The sequence below is a fragment of the Podarcis cretensis genome (assembly GCF_951804945.1).
Source record: "Podarcis cretensis genome assembly, chromosome: 14".
NCBI classification, from domain to species: Eukaryota; Metazoa; Chordata; class Lepidosauria; order Squamata; family Lacertidae; genus Podarcis; species Podarcis cretensis.
Window position 1 is genome coordinate 24,337,131 of NC_137183.1, and position 24,257 is coordinate 24,361,387.

Genomic DNA, 24,257 nt, shown 5'->3' on the forward strand with positions numbered 1-24,257 from the left:
TGTGATGTATCAAAAAGGGCAAATGGTGCTGCATGACTAAATAATCTCCTTGTAACAAGACAGAAGCACAGTAGCTACGTTCAATGAATATTCTGTTATGAGCCTGACCAACCAAGAGCTTCCCTTCCCATCTTAGAAGTGACTTAATTGGTGCCACACTCAGGGAGGATTCGAATCCATAATGTTTCCACATCTGAAAAAGGCTGTTTCGTTGTGTCAGACACAAAACTCAATAGCATACTTCTTTTCTCTGAATTATGGCTGGGGAAACACTTCGCTCTTACCCTTCACGAGGCCAAGGCAGGCTCCACCTACCATTAGGCAGAATGAGGCAGCTGCCTCAGGGAGACTACAACTCCCCAAACATCTGGAATCCAAAACATCTGGAGGGAGCCAGGTTGTAAAAGACTCGTATAGAACAATGTAATGTTGACTTCATTTCTTTCTTTCCTCAAAGAAAAGAAACCGGGGGGGGGGGCAGGGAGGGTTTTTGGCAGGGGAGGGGGGAGAGATATTCATTTTAACAAGCAGACTGGTGTGACAGACAAGGACTATGCAACAAGAATTGCTTCAAACTCAACTTGTCTGTCTTCAGGCAATGCAACTCCACAGCTTGTTTCTCTTAATCCCTTGGCATCTCTCCATGCCCTGACCTGAAGACAGTGAGCTGAGATGAAGAAGCCAATTAGGTTATAACCTGAGGTTGGTTCAAATGGAGGCTCTGTAGGTGAACTCCACTTGCCTTCTCAAGGAAGCTCAGCTGGCTCACTATACATCTAGAATGTGTATGAGTTGCTATCAGCAACAACCCAAGTCATTATCTGGCTGGGACAAACTAGTTTTTCCCTCTGTGGATGTGTATGAAAGGAATAATTTTTTAAAAAATAATAATAATATTGCATTTATACCCCCTCTGTGGAACACATGCTCCCCTCTCCATGCCTTGACCTTCACAACACCCTTGCAAGATAGATTAGGCATGGAAATACTAATTAAGAGCACAGGAAGTTGCCTTATCCTGAATCGGACCATTGGCCCATCTAGTTCATTATTGTCTACACTGACTGGCAGCAGCCCTCCAGGGTTTCAGACATGTGTCTCTCCCCATGCATGCAGAGCAGGTGTTCTCCCACTGGGCAACATGTCGGATGGATTTAGATGAGTAGGAAAGGATATTTTATTTATTAATTATCCTCCCTTTCCTTACTTGTGTAAGAATGCAAATACCTATTTCAGCAGGGTAAATTCACCATCTGCGTGTAGCTTATCTCTAGAAGCTTTCAGAGACAATGTTGTATAACCTTCTGCTCAAACTATTATGAAATCCAAGGATGCTCAGGGAGACTTGGACCATCTCCCTTCTACATTTCCCCCTTAACAAAGAAAACACTCTTAGACTGTTGAAGTAAACAAGAAAAAAATATAAGGTTTACTCACATCAGAAGATTTGCCGGGATTGAACAGCTACAGTGATGAAAATCAGGCAGGCAATAACCCTTAAAAGTTACAAAAGTCCATAAAAGGTAAAGGTAAAGGAACCCCTGACCATTAGGTCCAGTCGTGACCAACTCTGGGGTTGCGGCGCTCATCTCGCTTTATTGGCTGAGGGAGCCGGCGTACAGCTTCCGGGTCATGTAGCCAGCATGACTAAGCACTTCTGGTGAACCAGAGCAGCGCACGTAAACGCCATTTACCTTCCCGCTGAAGCGGTACCTATTTATCTACTTGCACTTTGACGTGCTTTTGAACTGCTAGGTTGGCAGGAGCAGGGACTGAAGTCCATAGTCCAGTTCAAAATGGAGTGTGCTTTCTAAGAGAATTTACAGACAACCTATCCCATTGTAGATAAGAAGAAGAGTGTGCAGTGATAGGACGAAGATTAAACTTCTATTGTTTCCCTTCCCACCACAAAAGTTTAGAGGATATGACATCATACCCCCTGTTTGTGACTCTCTGGCAATCATGCATTTGTGATTTGGCTGCAGATCAATCCTCCCACGCTACGAACATTCCCTGGATAGTCATCCCATATTCTATGACATCAGCCTTCCCCAGCCTAGCACCCTTCAGATGTTTTGAAGTGCAGCCAATCAGCACAAAGGTTGAGAAGTCTTCTCAATGGCTAAAAAAGCTTCCCTCTAGGATGGTGGAGACCATGATCCTGCTGGGACCCAACTGCAAAAACAGTAAGGGATCTCTGATCTCCCATGACCCCAGACTACCACATCTGTGAACACTATTGAACAGGCCAAACCCTGATAACTACCTGCCTTGCATTATTGTATGTAAGCTAAAATATGTTTATTTATGCCTATAAGCCACCCTGAGAACTTTGGTTAAGGAAGGGAATATAAATACCTAGAATAAAGATAAAATAGATGAGATGATAGAGATAGATGATAGTTAGATAGATGACAGATAGATAGATGATAGATAGATAGATGATAGATAGATAGATGATAGATAGATAGATAGATAGATAGATAGATAGATAGATAGATAGATAGATAGATGATAGATAGATAGATAGATAGATATAGATAGATAGATGATAGATAGATAGATAGATAGATAGATAGATAGATAGATAGATAGATAGATGATAGATAGATAGATAGATAGATGATAGATAGATAGATAGATAGATAGATAGATAGATAGATAGATGATAGATAGATGATAGATAGATAGATTGATAGATGATAGAGATAGAGATAGAGATAGAGATAGAAATAGACTATAAAGGCAGAACACTGTTCCTCTTGAGTGTTTACCCATTTAACTTAGCACCTGTTGAACTTAGGTACCCAAGTCTCTACCTATGTTGTTTATTAACCTGGTGCCACCTTGATTTGGCAATAATAGAAAATCACGCCTCCTTAAGGTTTACCAATTTTTATGGAAGTACAGCCAAAAAGCTCTCATTTATAACAAGTGTCAAAAAGGAGCAAAATCTCTTCCTGCCACCCACCCCGCTTGGAACGTCGTCTTCATTTAGAAGAACAGCATGAGATGAGAAACAGAATCGGTCCTTTGCCTTACATGGGCAGAAGGCCCTTCCAGCAAGCAAAATCAGAGCACACAAATGACATGGGACACCGTCTAAACAAAAAGTCAGGCGCTCCTAATGAGGCTTGTTAGTGATGCTAATCTATGTAAATGTTATTAATTGAGAACATCTATCTTTTATCTCCAACATTTCGTAATCAGGCAATTAAAAAACAATGACATTCCCGGCGGTTGTTCTCCTGATTTTTTTTAATTTTTTTTGCCTGTTGTTGTTATGGGGGAGGGGGGGGAGTGATCAAAGAGTCCAGCAGAAGGGAAGGGAAAGTCCCTTATCTAAAGCTAGGCCCTTGCCTTAGGCTACCAGGCCTCATTAAAAGCAGAAAAGCTCTGTTGATCACCAATTAACCTGATTTGTAAGAACTCTGATAAAGACCTCAAACGACAGAGTTTTCTTCACTAGAATAAATGACACAGTTTATTGACAAAAATAAAAGCGTTAGATTTGGGGAAGGAGGGAGGGGGAAAAAGAGGAGGACGGACATAAAAGGACTTGTTCACATTCAGCTGCTGTGCCAAAGAGGGCAGCCTTGAAATGTGTCTGCGCTGTGAGCCATGGGTTAGCCACACTGGTGGCATCCTAGCCTGGCCAGAAAAGCAGCAAACCTTTACTGAGCACCATGCAGACGACTACCAAATGTCTACATATTTAGGAGCTGTCATCTCCATGCTGTCAGGCCTAGTCATAATAGTCGACAGATTGCATTAATTATGGATGTGCTCAGCTCCCGGATGGCAACGCCATGCTCCGGGTTGGGTAGGACATCTCGGAACAAGAAGAAAGAGTCTGGGTTTCTCGATTTGTTATTTGTTCTGTTGTTGTTCTTCTTGTTTTTGTTAGCAACTCTCTTTTTTAAAAAAAACAGAGCTTAATTGGGGGATGTTTTGTAAGACATTTTTCTAAGATCTTACCAATTGCTTCAAATTAGCTGTAGCATAAATGACCATATGCTTCTTTAACCCATTCTCTCCTCTCTTTAGAAATATGCATTTTTCTTCTTCTATGGTGGATAGACAGATATTAGATGAAACAGATAAGATAAATTGATTGGATAGATAAGGCACGTAAGATATGATAGGTAAGTTAGATTGATATCATTTATACAATTGATGACAGATAATATTAGTTGGATGATAGATATAGATAGTAGATAGATGATAGATTAGATAGATAGATAGATAGATAGATAGATAGATAGATAGATATAGATAGATAGATAGATGATAGATAGATGATAGATGATAGATAGATAGATAGATAGATAGATAGATAGATAGATAGATATTAGAGAGAGAGGGAGATGATAGATGATAGATAATAATAATAATCATCATCATCATCATCACCATCATCATCATCATCATCATCATCATCTTTATTGTCATTGCCCCCTCTCGGGGACAACGAAAATTACTTGGCTGCTCCATCCACCCAGGTAGGGCACTCCACACAAAATCAGAACAACTATAAAAACACTAATTAAAACAATACAGTATAATACAGCAAGGAAGATTAGATGACTTTCAAAGTCCAGGTTTCCCATTCAGGGCCGAGATCGCTCTGGAGAAGAAGCTGTTCTTGAGACGGCTCGTTCTTGTCTTCATCGTCCTGTATCTCCATCCCGACGGCAGAAGCTCGAAGAGACAGTGACCAGGATGCGATGGATCTTTTACTATGTCCATTGCCTTCCTATGGCACCTTGTGGCATAAATCTGCTCTAAGGTGGAGAGTGGGCAGCCAACAATGCTCTCTGCTGCCTTCACAACTCTGCACAACCCCATCCTGTCCTGGGTAGTACAGCTTCCGTACCACACACATTAGCCATAAGTGAGCATAAGTGAGATGATAGATAGATAGATGATAGATAGATAGATGATAGATAGATTAGATAGATGATAGATAGATAGATAGATAGATAGATAGATAGATAGATAGATAGATGATAGATATAGATAGATGATAGATAGATAGATAGATAGATAGATAGATAGATAGATAGATAGATGATAGATAGATGATAGATGATTAGATAGATAGATAGATAGATAGATGATAGATGGATGATAGATTAGATAGATAGATAGATAGATAGATAGATAGATAGATAGATAGATGATAGAGATAGATAGATAGATAGATGATAGATAGATAGATAGATAGATAGATAGATAGATAGATAGATGATAGATAGATAGATAGATAGATGATAGATAGATATAGATAGATGGATATAGATAGATGATAGATAGATATAGAGATTGGACACAGAGAGAGTTTTGATAGATGATAGATGATATAGATAGATAGATAGATAGATAGATAGATAGATAGATAGATAGGATAGAGTAGTTGTTGTTGCTGCTGCTGCTGCTGCTGCTGCTGCTGCTGGCAACTGTCTGCTGTGGCTGCAGAGACTGGTAACTTTTAACTGCTGCCTCCCATGTTGTTTTTGCTGCATTAGCAGCATCTAAGTGACCATCACAAGGCACAAGCCTGGGCAGTGTGTATGGAAGTCCTGGACCCACCCACCCCTTCTTTGCCTTGCTGATGTGGTCTAAAGGAAAGCAGAACAATATAACTGGCACCTGTTTGGTTGCAGGAGTTGCTGGAAGGAAGCATACAAGGCACCATCCAACCATCTTAAGGACTGCACTCCAGATTTGTGTAGGGTTTAGTCAGGGCTTTTTTTCAGCCAGAACTCAGTTCCAGCATCTCTCAGGTAGGCGCCATTGCCATTCTAAGAGAATCAGGGAGGCATTCCTCGTTTGTTTCAGCACCTCTTTTTCTAGAAAAATAGCACTGTGTAGTGGTTTATTTCCACAGCAAGGTCTCAGGACAATCCCTGTCTCCCATATCCTACTGCCACACAATCAGTGTGAAGGGGGAGGCTTTCAGCCACCAAAAATAAGTCTTCTCCCTCTTTGTGCTGATCAGAGCCAAAGAGAGAGGAGGTGAGTGAGGCACTGAGGATTGGTTCCTAGGGTCATTTTAGAGAAGGTGCATGGGAAGAAGCCAGAAGAGGAATTGTTCTCTATTCTCCAAAGTTCAGCATTTAGGAACATTGAAAACACAGGGCGCTTCAGTTTCAAGAGAGCTTCAATGGAACTTCAAGGAAAACACAACCTAAGTCACACCAAAATAATGTATTGAAGAAATCCAATTCATTTGCCTTTGTACATACACGGAAAATAGTAGATCTGGCTGAATGGCAACACATTAAGATCTACATTAATCATTGCAATGCATCTCTGGTTATGTATAATTATAGATTGCTGTATAATCTTAGATTGTATAATCTTAGAAGGGGGCATGGACTGTGACTCTCATGAAGGGACCCTGCACTTCTGAATTTGCCACAACACTACTGGTAAACACACCCACAAACACACACTGAGTATAGTAAATCAAGCAATATCCTCTACCACTCCACTGATCTGTTGGTTATTACAGGATAATTCATCTGTTCTGAGAAAGCCAAATATAATTGCGTATTCCTGTTGGCCCATCTCTATTTATGAACTATTTTAAGTGACTCAATTGACCGGGCCAGATGGGAATAGATTGGAAGTTGATGCTTACATGTATTACACAACAGAATGCAGCACAGCCAAACCATAAGAGCTGCTAGGCAGAGTCTAGAGGGGTGAAGGGTCCATTGAAAATCAGAGAGATTAGCAACTCATCACATTATTTGTGGGTTATCAAGAGACAGAGGCAACGAAAGTGAGACCTATATCCTTGATCAATAAGAGTTTGACTGCATTTTCAGTTCATTTTCTCCTGCAGAGAGAGAGACAGCAAGCCGGCTATTGATCACAGTGTTAATCCATAACTGGTCTGGGCCCAAGCCTAGTAAAACAAGCATGGGGGGGGGGATAAGATAATAAGCAGGAACTCTTGATCCTTTATTATGGTGTGCTAGATAAAGAAAACTGGGGCTTTGGGGCTGGGTTCAACGTGGAATGCTTTGAAGTTAACCCTTGCTTGGTTGCTGAACTTGAAGAGCAGGATATGAGTGAAAGATTTTAAATGTGTTTATATATACACAAACACACATATATAAACACACACACATACGCTGTTTTCATTCCACACAATTGGCAACTACAGTGGTACCTCGGGTTAAAAACATAATTTGTTACAGAGGTCCGTTCTTAACCTGAAACTGTTCTTAACCTGAGGTGCCACTTTAGCTATTGGGGCCTCCCACTGCCGCCGCGTGATTTCTGTTCTCATCCTGAAGCAAAAGGCCATGCTGAAGCAAAGTTCTTAACCCAAGGTACTATTTCTGGGTTAGCGGAGTCTGTCACCTGAAGCATATGTAACCCGAGGTACCACTGTATCAAATTTATTATATATCTTGTTGCTCCTGCAACAAGATATATAATAAATTTCTTTCTTACTAAAAAGGGTTAGAAAATTACTGAGGATTAGTTTATCAATGGCTACCAGTCAACTGAGCTAAATGGAACTTCTGGGGTTGTAGTGTAGTCTAGCCCTGAATACAAAGCTTTGAGGCCAAACTGCAAGAGGTGCATGTGAACAGCTTGTCAGCTTCCTGGGAGCGTCTTAAACATAAGAAACAAAAAGTGGGTGGAGCAACAAATGTGACTATTATTTTTGTGCAGCAGACTACATTGCAAAATCAGAGGTTTCTACATACACCCCCACATCATTCCACCCAGGCAAGCAAGTGGCATTATCACAGGTCAAGTACACATTCCAGCCAGCCAAAAGCACTCAAAGAGGAAGTGAAACAAGGCCAATGAGAGGTGTGGCCTGCAATGGTGGTGTGGCCTTGGGAGAGTTCCAAGGGTCAGATGGAAAAGAGCCATGTTTGGCCCCCATGCCTGAGGTTCTTCACTCCTAGCTAATATGAATCGCCCATTGAGGAGCTGACCAGCTCTGAGTGACCTCTCCACCATATTGACATGTCTCCCATATGGACCTACATATGTTTCAAGATCTCCTATGAGGCCATGCTGTGAGTCCCTCCATGGAAGTGTGGTGGGTGGTGACTTTACCTAGAAATGATTTGGGGATGATGCGCGTGGGGAACTGAAATGAGCTGGAGCATGACCTGTTGGCTCCAAAGCTGGGAGTAGCTGAATTAAAGGGGAACTGATTGGAGTGACCTGGGATGGGGTGCAAATTAACTGGATATTTTGCATGGGACAATTTGGATGGAGAATTAGACAGGTTGTCTTTTGTGACATTTAAATTCTAAATTCAATGCACGTAAATTAGCAGAGGCAGATTTAATGCAAAGCTGTGCCTATGGGTCCATAGCCTGAATATTTTCCATAACAAGCAGCACCCCTGAAGACAATTCTCCTCGAGAGAGACTTTGGGACTTTCTGACTGTTTGTGGGGGAAGAGTTGGTGGCTCTAAACAGCATATTAATTACTGCATTAACTTATTTCTTATATATAAAAAAGATTGTATACCCACTAGGCCAGGGGTCTGCAACCCGCAGCTCCGGAGCCGCATGTGGCTCTTTTACCCCTTTGCCGCGGCTCCGGGGCGGATACTAGCAAGGGGAAGAGGCGCATTGTGCGCCCCGACACTCCCCACTGTGGTGGGCACTGTACTGGCTGTGATGTTGCATGGGGGTGGTGCGTGCATTAGTCACGCACTGTCCCGACATCACCTTCCCGCCCGCCCGCTACATTGTAAGGGGCATGTACGCTGGTCACTGCATTGAAAGGGGGCATGTACGCTGGTCACTGTTTTGAAGGAGAGTGAAGAACACACACAAACAAAAAGGTAACTTGTTAATTTAACATTTATTTCTATGAGGAGGAGTAATTCTGAGGGGTCAAACAAATAAATAATAAAAAAGGGACAAAAAAGTTATTTTTATAATGACGAGTTTTGCGGCTCCCAGGTTTTTTTCCTTCGGAAATGGGTCCAAGTGGCTCTTTTTGTCTTAAAGGTTGCAGACCCCTGCACTAGGCCAAAAGACATTTGATATTTTAATAGCTAAACAAATAGTCATGCTCAGAGCATACATAAACCAAACTTCCCTTTCCTTAAAAAAAAAATCCTGCCCCTACCCCCTTTGCAAAGACAGAATCTGTCCACGTGGGGAGTCCCATCATGACAAATAATCAATCTAACTTGAGATGTGACAATATGATCCCCAAATAAAAGAAAGGAGCCTGAAGGAAGACAACATGAATCCCCAATTAGAGGATTCACAGAAACCAGGGACCTCACGTTTTGTGCCACCGTGGCAGTTTGCTGGAAAAAGGATCTGCATATATTGCATTTAGATCCTGCATGGAACTCTTTTGCATAAGGTCCTTGGTTCAATCCACAGCTTCTTCCAGAATGACTACATTGCCTTTTCCCCAATAGACCTACTCACCGCTTCACTATAGCACTACTACTGTAAATGACAGCGGGGGTGGTATTGCAGCTACCATTCTATGAAGACCATGAGACAAAAGGGGCGAATGGGATCCTATAAAGGACTCAGGTGCAGACTGAGATGCTCTTGACTTGCCAGTTCCATCTTCCATGCTTGACCACCTGCTGGCCTGCCAGCTTACAGATCATAACACTGAAGACAGAAAGCCACTGTGTAGAGATTCCAGAAACAGGAACTAAGGACAGCCAGAGCCTCTATCTTAAAAGGTGGGAAATATCATGGCTCAGTGGTAGAACATCTGCTTTGCATGCAGAAGGTTCGAAATTCAATCCCTGGAATCTCCAGGTGGGCCTGGTAATCCCCTCTATCTGAAACCTTGGAAAGCTAATGCTGAGCTAGATGGTCTGGTGATCTGATGGTCTGACTTGATGTAAGGCAACTTCCTACATTCCTAGGTGCTATTTTCAACCAATTGACAAAAGAGGCAATGTGATGTGCTGAAGAATGTGAGTCTAGAGCCCCATTGCAACCATTCTGCCAGCTGTGCATTGACTTCATTTTACTAAATCTCATAAAAGAAATTCAATTTGCAATCAACCTTGCTTGCATTGTTATTTAAAAGAAGCAGCCAGGCAACAGTAACGAAATTAATTCATTTTTCTAATAAACTATTGCAGGATGTTGAGAAAATTCTGATAATACAGAGGAGTCTTATTAGGATCATCAGTATTAACACCAAATCCTTTTGTGCTCATTAAAGGAAATACAGTCAATTCAATTAATGCACATTAATCCCCAGTTGACATTAAAATCTGCTAAAAACCAATATTGATAGAGATTATTAAAAGGGAAGCATTGAAAGAAGGGGTGGAGGATGGAGTTGGCCGCCATATAAGAAATAAAATGAACCTTTCTGCACAGCTGAGATGTATAACACATGTTGGAATCTCTTGACAAGATATGAAAAATGCTTGGAACTCCAATAAGAAAGGCCTCTTGGTCTGTAGACATACTCATGTATAGGAAGGGTGAATCAAGGAGAACCCATTTTGGAGTTCAAGTCTAGTAGAATAAGCACACACACCACATGAAAGATAATAAGCAGGAAGGCTTTGGGAACATGATACCTAGAGCCATCTAAGAAATCCCTCAACTGAAGCCACTGAGGACAGATGCCAGAGCATGGCTTTTTCGGTGGTGTCTCCTGTCTTTTGGAGTTATCTTCCAAGGATGACCTATTGCCCACCTTTCAGTGGTTAAGACATTTCTGTTTAGGAAGTTCTTTGGATAAGCTGTAGGTTTCAGAAGGTTTAGCTCTATACCGGTAGTTCTTGAAATTTATTGCTTCCGTTTATTCCGCCTTTAGAGCTTCAGGTGACTCATAAGATTATTTGCATTGGTGGTTATCAATCTGCACACTAAAGACCACTGTTGTGCCAAAAGAGGACTACTGAAGTTTTCTGAGAGCTGGTGGAAAGTTATACCAGTTACCTTGCACCCTCTCCAACATGCTGAAAAGGATGTTTTGCCTAGGTAGCTGAGTGTTACAGGTGTTAGAGGCATCTGAGTATTAACTTAAAAGAGTTTTCTCTGCTTCAGGTTGATGTTGATTTGGGGTGGGGGGTGGGGAGTTGTCCACAGATTGTTCTTCAGTTTCTGTGTCTAGGTCCTTTTCCTAATTTTGCTTGCTAGTTGAACATTGTCCAATCGTTAAGTCACTCAGTATTTTGTATAGAGTTGATAGTAAAAAAAATTTGACTCCAGTCATGTTCAGAATTAGTTTTTCAAATGGTGTCAATGGTCCAATTGCTTGAGATTTGACTGCTGAATTTGAAATAAAATGTGATACCTGGTGGACTAATAGCCAGTTCACCTTGCATCCCTTCAGCTTTTCCATGATTTGCCCTCCTGTAAGAGGGGTGTCATTTTCACAGAAGTGAACCAATCTGTACAAGTATTTTTTCTTTCCATCTCATATCAATCAGGTTTGTAGAAGGAGGGCTGCAACGAGAAGAGAATCAATGGTGATACAGGTGGTGTTAATTTTAATAACGTTCCTACTCTTACACGCACTGTGTGAATGCTTGCCTGCAATTTCATTCATGAAAAAGAAGTGTGCTGCAGCAATCAGAAATCTGGGAAACTCTGGTTTTGATCAAGCATGCAAATTATGTTATGGAATGACAACGACAACGACAACGACAACGACAACGACAATGACAATGACAATGACAATGACAATGACAATAACAATAATTTATTTCTACCCCGCCACTCTGGGCGGCTTCCAACAAAAGATTAAAAATACATTAAAACATCAGTCATTAAAAACTTCCCTAAACAGGGCTTCCTTCAGATGTCTTCTAAAGAGTATTTCCTCCCACCCCCCTTAAAATGTCATCATGTAACAAACATGGCATAGTCAGTTAAATAAAAATTAGAGTTAATTTTTAAATAAGAGGTAAGAATGATTTGTGCTAGGATGTTTTCCGTTCTCCTTAAGATCCGCGTAGGTGTGTTTTGGAGCCGACTCCGCTTCCCCTTTCGTATTGTCACACTTGCTTTCAAGTGTGTGAAAAATAGGGGAAAGTGTCAGGCCTTATCTTGTGTTTGACCTTGATATTTTTTTTCCCCTTCTTCGTTGGCAAGCTCTACTTCCCCTTATCTAGATAAATCCATTACTCTCACCATCATAATGTGGTTGAGCAAACATTACAGCCAGCCAACAAACAGCACCGGAGTTAACTTGTAATCTCTTCTTGACTTCTTAAAAAAGAGGCAAAAAAAGAAATTGCTGATTAGGTTTCAAGCTCTTTGGGTCATTATCTGATTTTGCTACTCACACGATGAAAAAGCAATCTTTTTGTATTTTTTATTATTTTTTTAAAGGCAGCCTAACAGAAAAGCTAGTTTAAAAAAAATGTGTGCTTGCTTTGGAAAGTGTGCTTTTTGAAGAGGTGGGGAGGGCAGGTGTTTGCCACTCTCTGCTGTGTAAACTAGTTTAACTCTTTCTTGAGGAACAAAAGCTTGGGGGAAAAGAAAGAAGCATGAGAGCCCAGGGGAGTGAGAACAATCTCTGCTTCCCATAAAAGAAAAGGTTTTTTTAACTATTATTATGTAAAAAATAAAAATAAAAAGGCTGCTTGATCTTTTCCCCTGTTAGGAGGACTTTGTATTGTCTGCTGGGGGTTCTGGTGCCTTGGTACCATTCTGATATAAGTATGATTATTATTACAGTGAAATACAGAACAAAGCACATTTTCCAAGAAAGATGAAACAGAGGCATATCTAAAGAGAAGTTATCCCATCAGGTTTTCCAAAGAGAGGGAGGAATTAGTCTCTCACTTGAAAGCTTCAGTGGGGACACAAATTCTTCTGTTGCAGGTAAACTGTGAAGACCAAAAAACTCTCGCGATTTTTTATGTCTGTGATGGTTGTGGATTTTGATTGATTGTGGGGGGCACATTATCATCTGCGCTTGCTCTTTGATCCTTTTCTGTCCATTTCCTAGCGAATATTCTCTTTAAAAAGAAAGAAAGGAACAGCAAAGATTAGCAAGGGGTAGGAAAGTTTGGTGGCCTGGAGATAAGGGAAAGAGGGTTTGATGTGGCAAGGTGAAAAGGCAGCATGTGTAAGGAAACCGCAAGGCATTGTTGAGTCCTGTTTGCACAGCTTACCTCTGCAAGTCAACTTACAAGGGCCCAGTATTCAGAAGTCGATCTGTAATGCCTGACTTGCAAACTCAGAGGGTGGTGGAAAATACAAGCTTCCTTCTAACAAGAGGCCGGAAATCATGCTTTCAAACAAGTGTCCCTTTACTGCATGAGCCAGGCAAGTGATAAATCACATTACGGTTTCTCAGATGTCAGTTTCATTTCCCCATAGGAAAATGAAACAGTGTATCTGATTAAAAGGCAAACCAGAACAATCTCTGGTATCAGCCAGCCCATCTTCTAAGTTTCTGGTGTAAGAGATGTTTTGTTTGTGCTGTGTGTTGCTCAGTAAAGGGTGCTACTGCTGCTGCTGCTGCTGCTGCTGCTGCTAATAATAATAATAATAATAATAATAATAATAATACTGAGAACAACAGTAACATCATAACAACAATCGTATTAAAAAAACACATATGTTGCAGTGTAATAATAAGCTTTTATGAGATTGCCTTTTATTTGTTACACCATCTTAGTTAAAGCTAGATGAACTATGGAACTTGCTCTCAAGGGAGGCAGTGATGGATCCCAACTTGATGGCTTTAAAAGAGGGTTAGACAAATTCATAGAGGAGAAGGCTCTCAGTGGCTACTAGTCATGACAGCTATGTTCTACCTGAGCTGTCAGAGACTGTGTCCCTCTGAATACCTGTTGTTGGGAACCACAGCACAGGCAAACGCTGCTGTGTTCAGGTCCTGCTTGCAGGTTCACAACAGGCATCTGGTTGGCCACCAGAGAGTGCAGGCCTTTGGTTTGATCCAGCAGGGATCTTCTTACATTCTTGTTTCATCAATCGTTACTCATCCAAACTAACATTGTCTGCATCACTCTTCGTGAACTTGGTTCTCTCCATATATTTTCTCATACTCACTTAATGCATCAGTTCAAAGGATCCATTACAGATCAGCTATGACAGTTGAACACCTCTATAAATTCATAGTGATAACAACAGCAACAGCAACAAGCCCAGACAGCCCCATGGTTTTCCCCGGAGCTGAGGGCGATGAAACAATCGTTGAGATGGCTAGAGTGCTGGTGGTGGAAAACTCATTCTGAATCGGACCAGACATGGGTTAGAGCTCAACGTCGAGCCTACCAAGTGGCGATGGCGATGGTGAAGAGGCCCTTCTTCACCTCCTCTATTGCATCTTCAGAAAACAGCAGCAGGAGACTCTTTCAGGTGGTTCACAATCTATTGGAACCACCTTTGTCATTGGGGCCTGGTAAGGACCCCAAGATCTCCTGCAATGCTTTTGCAAAGGTTTTTGTAGATAAAGTCACTCAGATTTGGAAAGAGGTAGACTCCACCATGGGAGCAGGGCCGGGGCAGGAGAGTGCTGGAGTCCTATCTAGTCATGTTATATGGGATCAATTCCCATCTGTTAACTCTGAGGATGTGGACAGGCTGCTTGGACGAGTGAAACCAACCACCTGTCTTCTTGATCCTTGTCCAGCCACCTGTATTCTTGATCCTTGTCCATCCTGGCTCATAAAAGTAAGCCGGGAAGGGCTGGGCGATGGGCTCTGTGGGGTGGTGAATGCTTCCCTCTGTGAGGGAGCCTTTCCAGACCCACTGAAAGAGGCGGTCATTAAACCACTTCTTTAAAAAAATCTTTAGACCCCACCAATATTGCCCAGTCTCAAATCTTCTATTCTTGGGCAAGGTGATTGAGTGGGTGGTTGCTGAACAACTCCAAGCATGCCTGAAGGATGCAGACCATTTGGATCCCTTCCAGTCGGGATTCAGGCCTCACCATGGGACTGAAACTGCCTTGGTTGCGATGGTTGATGATCTCCGGCAGGCTAGGAGCTGCTTCCTAGTTCTGCTGGATCTCTCAGTGACCTTTGATACCATTGATCATGGCATCCTTCTGGGCCGTCTGGGGGGGGGGGCTGGGAGCTGGGGTCACTGTTATACAGTGGTTCCACTCCTTTCTCCTGGGCCATGTCCAGAAAGTGGTATTGGTGGATGAGTGTTCAGCCCCCTGGGCTCTCTCTTGTGGGCTGCCTCAGGGTTCCGTCCTCTCCCCCATGCTTTTTAACATCTACATGAAGCCACTGAAAGAGGTCATCAGGGGATTTGGGCTGGGTGTTCATCAATATGTGGATGATACCCAGCTCTACCTCTCTTTTAAATCAGAACCAGTGAGGGCAGTGAAGGTCCTGTGTGAGTGTCAGGAGGTGGTTGGAGGATGGATGGCGGCTAACAGATTGAGATTGAATCCTGACAAGACACAAGTACTGTTCTTGGGGGACAGGGGGCAGGCGGGTGTGGAGGACTCCCTGGTCCTGAATGGGGTAACTGTGTCCCTGAAGGACCAGGTGCACAGCTTGGGAGTCATTTTGGACTCGCTGGTGTCCATGGAGACAATTCTGTGTCCAGGGCAGCTGTTTACCAGCTTCATCTAGTATGCAGGCTGAGACCCTACCTGCGGCTCTTTGGGGTTTCAGACAGAAGACATCCCCATTCCCAGTCCTTCCTTCAGGGGATGGAAAGTAAATGCTCTACCACTGAGCTACCTTCTCATCACAGGTCTTGTGCTCCATCTTATCTTCAGCTAAGGAAAACGTGTTTCTGGACCATCATCTAGGACCAGGCATACTTCAAGCCCAAGAAGATGATACTCTTCCTACCAATGAAGAGGCCTATTATTTTAATGGCCTTGCTTCCTTTGTAAAAATACCTAAACCTGAAACCTGCACTTCTAGATTTACAATGCCAGAGGCAGTGAAGAGTGGGAGGGAAAAGGCAACGTAATGACTAGAAGTCACAGTAAATGAATCTTTGCTTGGAGCATCCCAAAGGGGAACAATTCCAGCAAAAAAGAGAAGTGAGTACATGCAGCAGCTAGTCCACAGGATGCTCAGGAATGACATTTAGAAAGGCTGGCTGTGTGTCTGGGTAGCAAAAACCTACTGATGGTCTTGGACCACTTAATGATTTTTCTGTCTGTTGTAGCAATTGTAACATGCCGTGCTAGATGTTTGTGATTTTTCATTGTGTTTTTATTGCTTCTTTTATTTCTTAGGTTGAATTTTGTTGCATTATACTTTGCTTTCTATGGAATCCACATTGTAATATAATACTGAACAAGAAATAAAAGAAGCAATCGAAATACAGATAATCAATATGAATATTTTTGGGAATCCCTGCCTTAGGGTCTAAGGGCTGAGAGTAGATAATACTACCACTACCTATTGGACAGCTCCCTGTATCCATCTCAACACTTGCTGCAGTCTCCAGTCAATGACCAATTTGCCAGAGTTCTTCCTCTCAGACTCCTATATTGAAACAAAAAGACCAGTTGTTAGAGAGCTAACTACAGTGGGGGCTCTCACTTTCAGGCATTGCCTGGGGCCTTCCTAAAAGTACCTGGATGGTCGTTGTTGGGAACAGGAAGCTGGGACAGAGGAGCCCTAGATCTGATCTAGAAGGCCTCAAATTATGTACGATGAAAAACTGAAGAGTAGGTGCAGGCCTGTCTTTAATTTAGGAGAACACTGGGAAAGCACCAATCTTGGCTAGCCTTCTCAGCCAGATTTCTCCTGGTCTACTCTACCCCTCTCCCCACCCCCACAAAAAAAAACTTGTAAAGATCTATGGAACAGGTTATACCTGGAGAACACTTCAAGGCTGTTAAATTCTTGGAGAACTCAAAGGAACTCCAGATATAAAGGAGCAGTGGTGTAGTGTAGTGGCTGGAGTGCTGGACTTGGATATGGGAAATCAGGGTTCAAATCCCCATTCAGTCTTGAAACTCTCTGGGTGACCTTGCACCATGGGTAGGCAAACTAAGGCCCAGGGGCTGGATCAGGTGCAACAGCCTTCTAAATCCAGCCCGCGGCTGGTCCAGGAATCAGCATGTTTTTACATGAGTAGAATGTGCCCTTTTATTTAAAATGCATCTCTGGGTTATTTGTGGGGCACAGGAATTCGTTCATTTCCCCCCCCCCAAAAAAATATATATATAGTCCGGCCTCCCATAAGGTCTGAGGGATAATGGACCGGTCCCCTGCTGAAAAGATTTGTTGATCCCTGCCTTGGACAGATCACTGCCTTTCTCAGCCTAACCTACCTCAAAGGGTTGTTGTGGGGATTAAATTAGGAGAGGGAGATACAGGTACACCACCTTGGCTTCCTTGGAGGACAAAAGGATCCGAAATAAATAAATAAATAAATAAATAAATAAATAAATAAGGTCTGAATAAAATAAATATCAATAGATCAGTCTATGGCCCATCTAGTCCAACATCCTGTTTTCACAGTGGCCACACAGATGCTTGTGGGAAACCCAAAGCAAAAGGGTACTCTCCCTGCCTGGGGCTTCCAACAGTTGGTATTCAGAAACATTGCTGCCTCCAACTATGAAGGCAGAGTCAAAAAAAAAACAAACCACAAACCCACCATGCCTAGACAGAAGCCACTGATAACCTTGTCCAATCCTCTTTGAAAGCCAGCAGAGTTGGTGACCATAACTGCCTCCTGTGGGAACAAGTTCCCTAGTTCAACCATTGCACTGTGTGAACAAGTCCTTACTTTTATTTGTCCTGAATCTTCCAACATGCAGCTTCATTGGAGGTCCACGAGAGAGGGAGAAAAACTTTTGTGTATCCATTAATTTATAAACTTATTGTATATATACTGTATACTGTATATATAATACTCACACACAAATATATTCATATAAATGACAATATATACCTGCAACATACATTCTTTATAATACGAAGACCTGGGGAACGATCATGTCTCATTCCTCCCAGCCTGAGCCCCTCAACGTATTTCCCGATTAGCCCCCACCCTTCCCCTTGTACACACACACACCAGCCTCCAAGGCCTGCCGCTGAGTTAAATTATGATCCAGAGACTTTGGGGTGGGAACAATCAATCAGGATACCTGGGGCAGTGTGTAATGCGTCTGCTCTTTCCAGCAGAGAGAAGCTGCCCCGGCTCATGGTCTCCCAGTAGGTTAAATAAATATGATACCAGAAGACCAAACGGAGAAGATCAGATGACAGCCTCAGTCAGCTGTTGATAAAATACAATCTTCCTTTCATACACGCTGGGAAAGTTATTTAACACTTACAACAAGAGGGGGGGTGGAGAAACACACAATTGCTTTTCTTTCTGTCTGTCTCTCTCAAGTAAAATGAGAGTCGAAGCCTATTATGATTAATTATTATTATTACTATTATTTTTAAAAGGTCCCTCTTTAGACAAGAGAAAAGCGATAGAATGATATTCCGCCCCCCCGCCCGGGGAAGTAGATAACACAAAACGGTTTATATGGATACACACACACAAAACACTCAGCCTCCATAAGTTAGACACGGTGGACGGATAGAGACAGAGCAGCCCGTCAGGCTTAGGTACATATCGTTAATTATAGCATGTGTGCGTTTGTCGTTAGGTATTGACAGGCAGAGGGAGAGAAATCCCCTTTGCGAAGTGACTTGCAGTCTGGAGGGATTGATCTGTCACACAAGCCCGGGATAGATAGCGTCTAACGTTTGCATAGATGGAGAAGCACAGAAAGGAGTCAGGATTGTATAGGGTTTTGAAGCGTTGAAAGCGCTTTGCACGTATTCGTGACCCATCCTGCAACGCTGCTGGAGGATAGGTCAGTTACATTGATCCCGTCCCCGTATTACAGAGGCAAAGCCGTGGGTGTCTTGACTATGGCTACTTCTGAGATAAGTGGCAGAGAGGGGAACTTCGCACTGGGGACTTTCGGCTCCACGTCGTAATCCTAGGCACTTGCTTACTCGAGAGTAAATCCCAATGTGTTCAAGGGATTGCAAACAGAGGAGCCCTTACTCAAAAGAAGCGACCTGTTCCTTTTGTTGAATGCAGCTTGCTCCCAAGCAATTGCGCACCGGATCGCAATCTTCCTTCTCTGACAATTTTACGCAACAGAAGCGGGCAGGCTTCAGGCTCGTTATCTCTCTCTCTCTCTTATATATATATTTGCTATCATTCCACTAAAACCCCAAGATCTACCAAGGGGAGTCAAGGTGCAAAAGATAACAATTGGAATTAAAGGGCAGGATACTCCCAGCACATCTGAGCCTAGCGGGTTGTTTTCAGTCCCACAAACGGAGCTCCCAGTTCATTGGCACAAAGTGCACTTCTGGGTAAATTTATTCACTTTAGCAGCCTAATTTAGGTTTGTGTGGAGGGGGTGTCATTGTGTTGTTGCAGTTGTTAAAGAAACGCGAGTCAGTCAGAAGCCCTTGGCGATCTGGTAGAAATCCCCCAGCAGATCCCGATCTGCTCGCCCCTGCTGTGCATATCTACTCAAAACTCATGAGTTCAATGAAACTTACGCTCTGGTAAAGGGGGTGCAGGAATTGCAGGCTTATATAGTCGAAGCCTGTGGACGTTTATCCGAGAGGGAGTCCCCTTGAACTCGAAGGGATTTACTTCCGAGTAAAGATGCACTGATCGAACATACTTCAGAATTTGACACCCCCATTGTGTTGGTGTGTGTGTGTGTGTGTGTGTGTGTGAGAGAGAGAGAGAGAGAGAGAGAGAGATCTCACCTTTTAATAGAGATTTTCGAAGACACCAATGCACTGATTGTAGACTACAGGATCTACTTTGCTTTTGTTTGTCTTTTTACTAGAACCTCAAGATCCATTCGCCAGAACCTGTGACAAAAACAAACCAAAAACAAATGACGATGGTCATCTAGTCTAACCCACTGCATTGGCTTAGGCTAGATGACCCTCGTGGTGCCTTCCTTCCAGCTCTACAATTCTGCGATTCTATGATTCTATGCTTAGAATTAATTCTGAGCCCAGGGATTTGTTTTGAGTAACCAGAACCTATCGCAGATTACAGTCCTTCTACACCGAAATCCACTCCTGGATTGTTCAACCTTTCTTCATTTCAGTAGGAAATCATTGCCGGTCTACTGCAAAGCAGCTCGTAGAGATCTTCTAGTAGTTTGTCTGCTAGCAGGAATCCACTAGTTGCAGTGTAGGTGGGTGTGAGAAAGAGAAAGCTCATTTCACAAGGATACTGAAAAGTTCAAAGGGTGTTTGGGAAATGACATTTTAAAAAATGGTCCCAGTATTCTGAGGAATGTATATAAGAAAAATGAGAAATGGAACGCCAATTATGAATCTGGAAAGCGTGATCTAGCCCATATTATGCTCTGCTGTTGTACTGGGAGATTTATGTATATATCTGCCATTGGGCTTCAAACCGCACCCTAAATTTTCAGGCCACTTGCCAAAAAGAAAACTTATTGCGCACCCCTCTACGTGTCTACTCGGAAGTAAGACGCACCAAGTTCAATGGGCCTTAAGCCAGAGAAGCGCGGGTTGGGTCAGGAAGTATATTAGCTGACAGATCTCTGCATGATCCACAGTAGATCGGCAAGGGATCCTGACTCCCAACTGAATAACAGCGGCAACAGAACAGCTCCCACCCCAAAAATGAAACTGCTGCAATGAAGACAGCTAAGCCGGAGGGGGCAAGGTTGTGTGTGTGGACAAACTGCGAACTGAGCTCAAGGCTGGTACCGAAAACAAATCCACAGGCTCGGAGGCAGCCAACCCTTTAGCTTTAAATATCATTTATCTATTGCCCTTGGCTCTGGGCAGTAGATTTTAGGAAATATATACAGTAGGGAGAGAGACCAGGCTTCTCAGAACTATTTGGTGTACACTGTATACCAAATAAATATTGGAATATATTCTATCACACACACTACCTGTGTGTTATATTAATATATAATATATGCTGTGTATGTTTTATGTTGAAATACATATCGATATTCAGATCAATCGAATACACACATATGTCAAGTATATGCTGTGATATTAATATACAAACAAACACACATACTGCGTGTGTGTGTAAAACACATACACATACACCGAATATATGATAGAGCTAAGATAGATCTCAGAAACACACATATACTACGTGTGTGTGTAATTATGTGTGTACATCTCTCTCTCTGTGTGTGTGTATGTGTATACAGTACACTGCGCACCCCAAGGAGCTATGTGAAGCCTGATCCCTCCTCACCCCTCCTCTCTGTACGAAGGGAATCCCCCCACAGAACTCCCTACATTCTGTGCTTGTGTGGACCTGCCTCCCTTGCGCGTCCTGCCATTTGCCGCACCCCAAGACCTGGCCGCCTGATTCAGCGTCGCCTCAGGTGGGCTGCGGAGTTCGCAGGCTCCTTGGGGCGCAGCTACTCACCTGAACTGAGAGGAGGCGCGCGCTTGCGCTGGCTGCGGGCGAAAGGCGCGCCGCTGACAGCCCTGCTCGCAAACATCTCTTGCATGAGGTCAGAGATGATCGCATTTTCTGCCTCGCTCCCTCTTAAGGCCCCTTTGTTCACCTAACTAGCAATAATTAATGATAACTACTGGTGGGAAACGGCTAATAATATAGCTGGCATTTGCACAGCGCTGTCAGAGTGATCTGAGTGCTTCACACCCGCGCTTTGAATAATCCTGGCAAAGTAGACCAGGGTTAATGTTCCCATTTTACGGACAAGGAGGAGTAAGGTTGAGGTTGAGCCGATAGGGAGCTTATCAACCGAGGTTAGCCAGGTATTTCCTTTGGCTCACTTTCCTTTAGCCGGGAATTGGTATATAAAAAATAAGAATCCGTTAATCAAAGCAGTGAAGAGCTTCAGCTTGTGTGTATTCTTAAACCCGTTTATTTAAAAGCAGCGTGACATTTTGCCTAAATTCTTTCAGGCGCAAAACTACCTGGATTCAGCTAGGTAAATGTTATGGAATATTGCTAAACCACATCTGCCTGGTTGGGGAGTAAGTCCCGTTGAAGGGTTTACCTCTAAGTAGACATCGTTAAGGGTTGCGCTGTAAAACCAGGAACACCTTTGCATGTAAAGTGACAGTGGCTGCTATCCTAAATGCACTTTTACTAGTCAGCAAGCTGCCTTGAACTCAGTGGGACTTACTTCTGAGTAAACATGATTAGGCTTGCGCTGTGTTAGCAGAGTTGCCAAAGAAGGACCCGAACACAACCTGCCACTGAAATCCTATGAAATAAGCTCCACTGAGCTCAGTTGTGGGTGCATTTTCGCTCCCCTTCGAACTGACTCCGGACTTCAGACTTTTTTTTAGGCTAGCAAAAGAAATATTCTCCCCTTTCAAAAAACAAACAAGCAAGAAGAAGTTGAACGAACAGTTTAGAAGTAGGTTCAACAGAAATCAAGCAAGACTTTCTTTCCAAGTGCATGAACGCGTGTGCGTATATAATAGCATTCTGCACATTTGACTTTTATTACCTTCTTCTATTCCGATTTTAAAAAGAGGAAGAAGCTCAACAATATACAAAAATAATTTCGGCATTCAAAGGTACACGTCTTAAAAACTTGTTGAACCGCTCACGTTGTGGTTTAAAGCGATGGCCGCATTCTCTAGGTATGTATTTAAGCAAAATATAGCACCATCAGTGGGCACAGAATAGCTTTGAACCTGCCCCGAAGACCTTCCATTCATTATGATTTTGCATGGGAGAAGCGAAGAAAGGAGGTTCTGCAAAACCTGGGGGGTGGGGGAGAATATTCTCCGAAATAAAACAATCCGCGTTTGAAATCAAGGCTTTTACACCTGAGTAACTTTAGGTTCGACGCCTTTCCTAAACGGAGATACATATCTCCTGATTCAAAACAAATATTTTCTAGCTCCATTTAGCCTGCGAAGACAGAGTTGTCGCAGTCAGAATATATTTTTTAATAATAATAATAGTCCTAAACTCAATTTACCCCAAATGGGCAGAGTCCTTCGTATTCAAGGCTGAAAGCGGTTTATAATGAGGACGGTTAGAACAATATACATTCGATTTATTTCTTCCTCTGTGTCTCATTAATAGGCACTTTGTTTTTGTCAACCGGATAAGGATTACAACACAACCCAGTTATTCCGATATGACTGAGGGTTGCTTTTTTGGGGGGAAACTGCAGTCCCGATACCCTTACATTGACAATTTTTTTTAGATAAATTAAGTGACAGCCCCTGCGTTGGCAATAACAAATTTAGAAACAGGCTTTTTTAAAATAGGCCTTTGGGCTAGAGGCTGCAATGCTAGCCCCCATTTACCTGGGAGTAAGCCCCACTGACTTTAATGGGACTTGCTTCTGAGCAGACAAAGTTATGACTGCTCCCCTGTTATTTGTCCCTCTTTGGCTTAGTCTCATTTTAAGTCGGTTCCGAGTGGAAATCAAAAGCGGAGCCGGGGGGGGGGGAGCCGCATATGGACAGGAGGTTAGTTCTGGTGGGAGAAGATCCAAAAGGAAAGTTAGGAAGCTGACGGAGAAGGGGGAGAGAGAGTGCAAGGCTAAGCAGCCCGACTGTCTGTGCCAGAGCGAGAAACTCACGCTGACTTGTAATCAAAATGAACGTTCAGACGTTCAGGTAACTGTTCGGATGCCCAACAGAACGAGCCTCCCTCAGTTGTCCATGCCTCGACCACGCCCTTGAATTACCCCCTGATCCACTTGCTGAAAACCTCTCCCATTTGCCACAGGGCTTCAAGCCGAAGCGAACTGCAGTCCTGGGGGGGGGGGGGAGCTGTTACGTTTCCCTACCCCCAAATATGGGGTGGGTATCGTGCTGTCCCCCCCCCAAAGCTTGCTTGTTTGACTCGCAAGAGTAGATACCTGCCCGCTCGTCCCACCCCCGTCGTTTCCTGCAGTGGGGGGGCGGAAAGAAAGTTTGCATCACTTTTCTTGTATCGCCCTTCCTCTCCCGTCTGGTCTGATCAGAAATCATAAAGATCCGTTCTTTCTCACCCATCTGCCCCCACCTCCTCAATAGTTGCTCGGGAGTAAATCCTACTGAACCCGGTAGGAATATGAGTTCAAACAAACAAGCACATAGAGGCTCAGCTCATAGGCGTAGCCAGGATTTTTGTTAGGGGGGCAGGCCTTTTCTTTGAGGGGGGAGAACCTCAATTAGCTATGTCTTTTTTTGACCTTTATTGATTTAGGGGGCTCCTCCCTGGCTACGCCCTTGGGCTTAGGTGGCCTAAAAAGCTAGCACAATTCCCTCTTCCTCCCAAACACCCCAAATTTCTGCTCGCGATCAGTTGTATAGTTGGTGTGTTGGTCCAGA

The 24,257-nt window shown here is 43.1% G+C and overlaps 1 long non-coding RNA gene across 1 annotated transcript; it reads right to left on the bottom strand.

Annotated features, from left to right (window-relative positions):
- Positions 1 to 10,241: 10,241 nt before the first annotated feature.
- Positions 10,242 to 19,803, bottom strand: LOC307203076. The gene is made up of 3 exons (XR_013833126.1): positions 19,695 to 19,803; positions 12,787 to 12,962; positions 10,242 to 11,442 (listed from the first exon to the last, which is right to left on the bottom strand). It is a non-coding gene; the product is annotated as an uncharacterized lncRNA (long non-coding RNA).
- Positions 19,804 to 24,257: the final 4,454 nt, after the last annotated feature.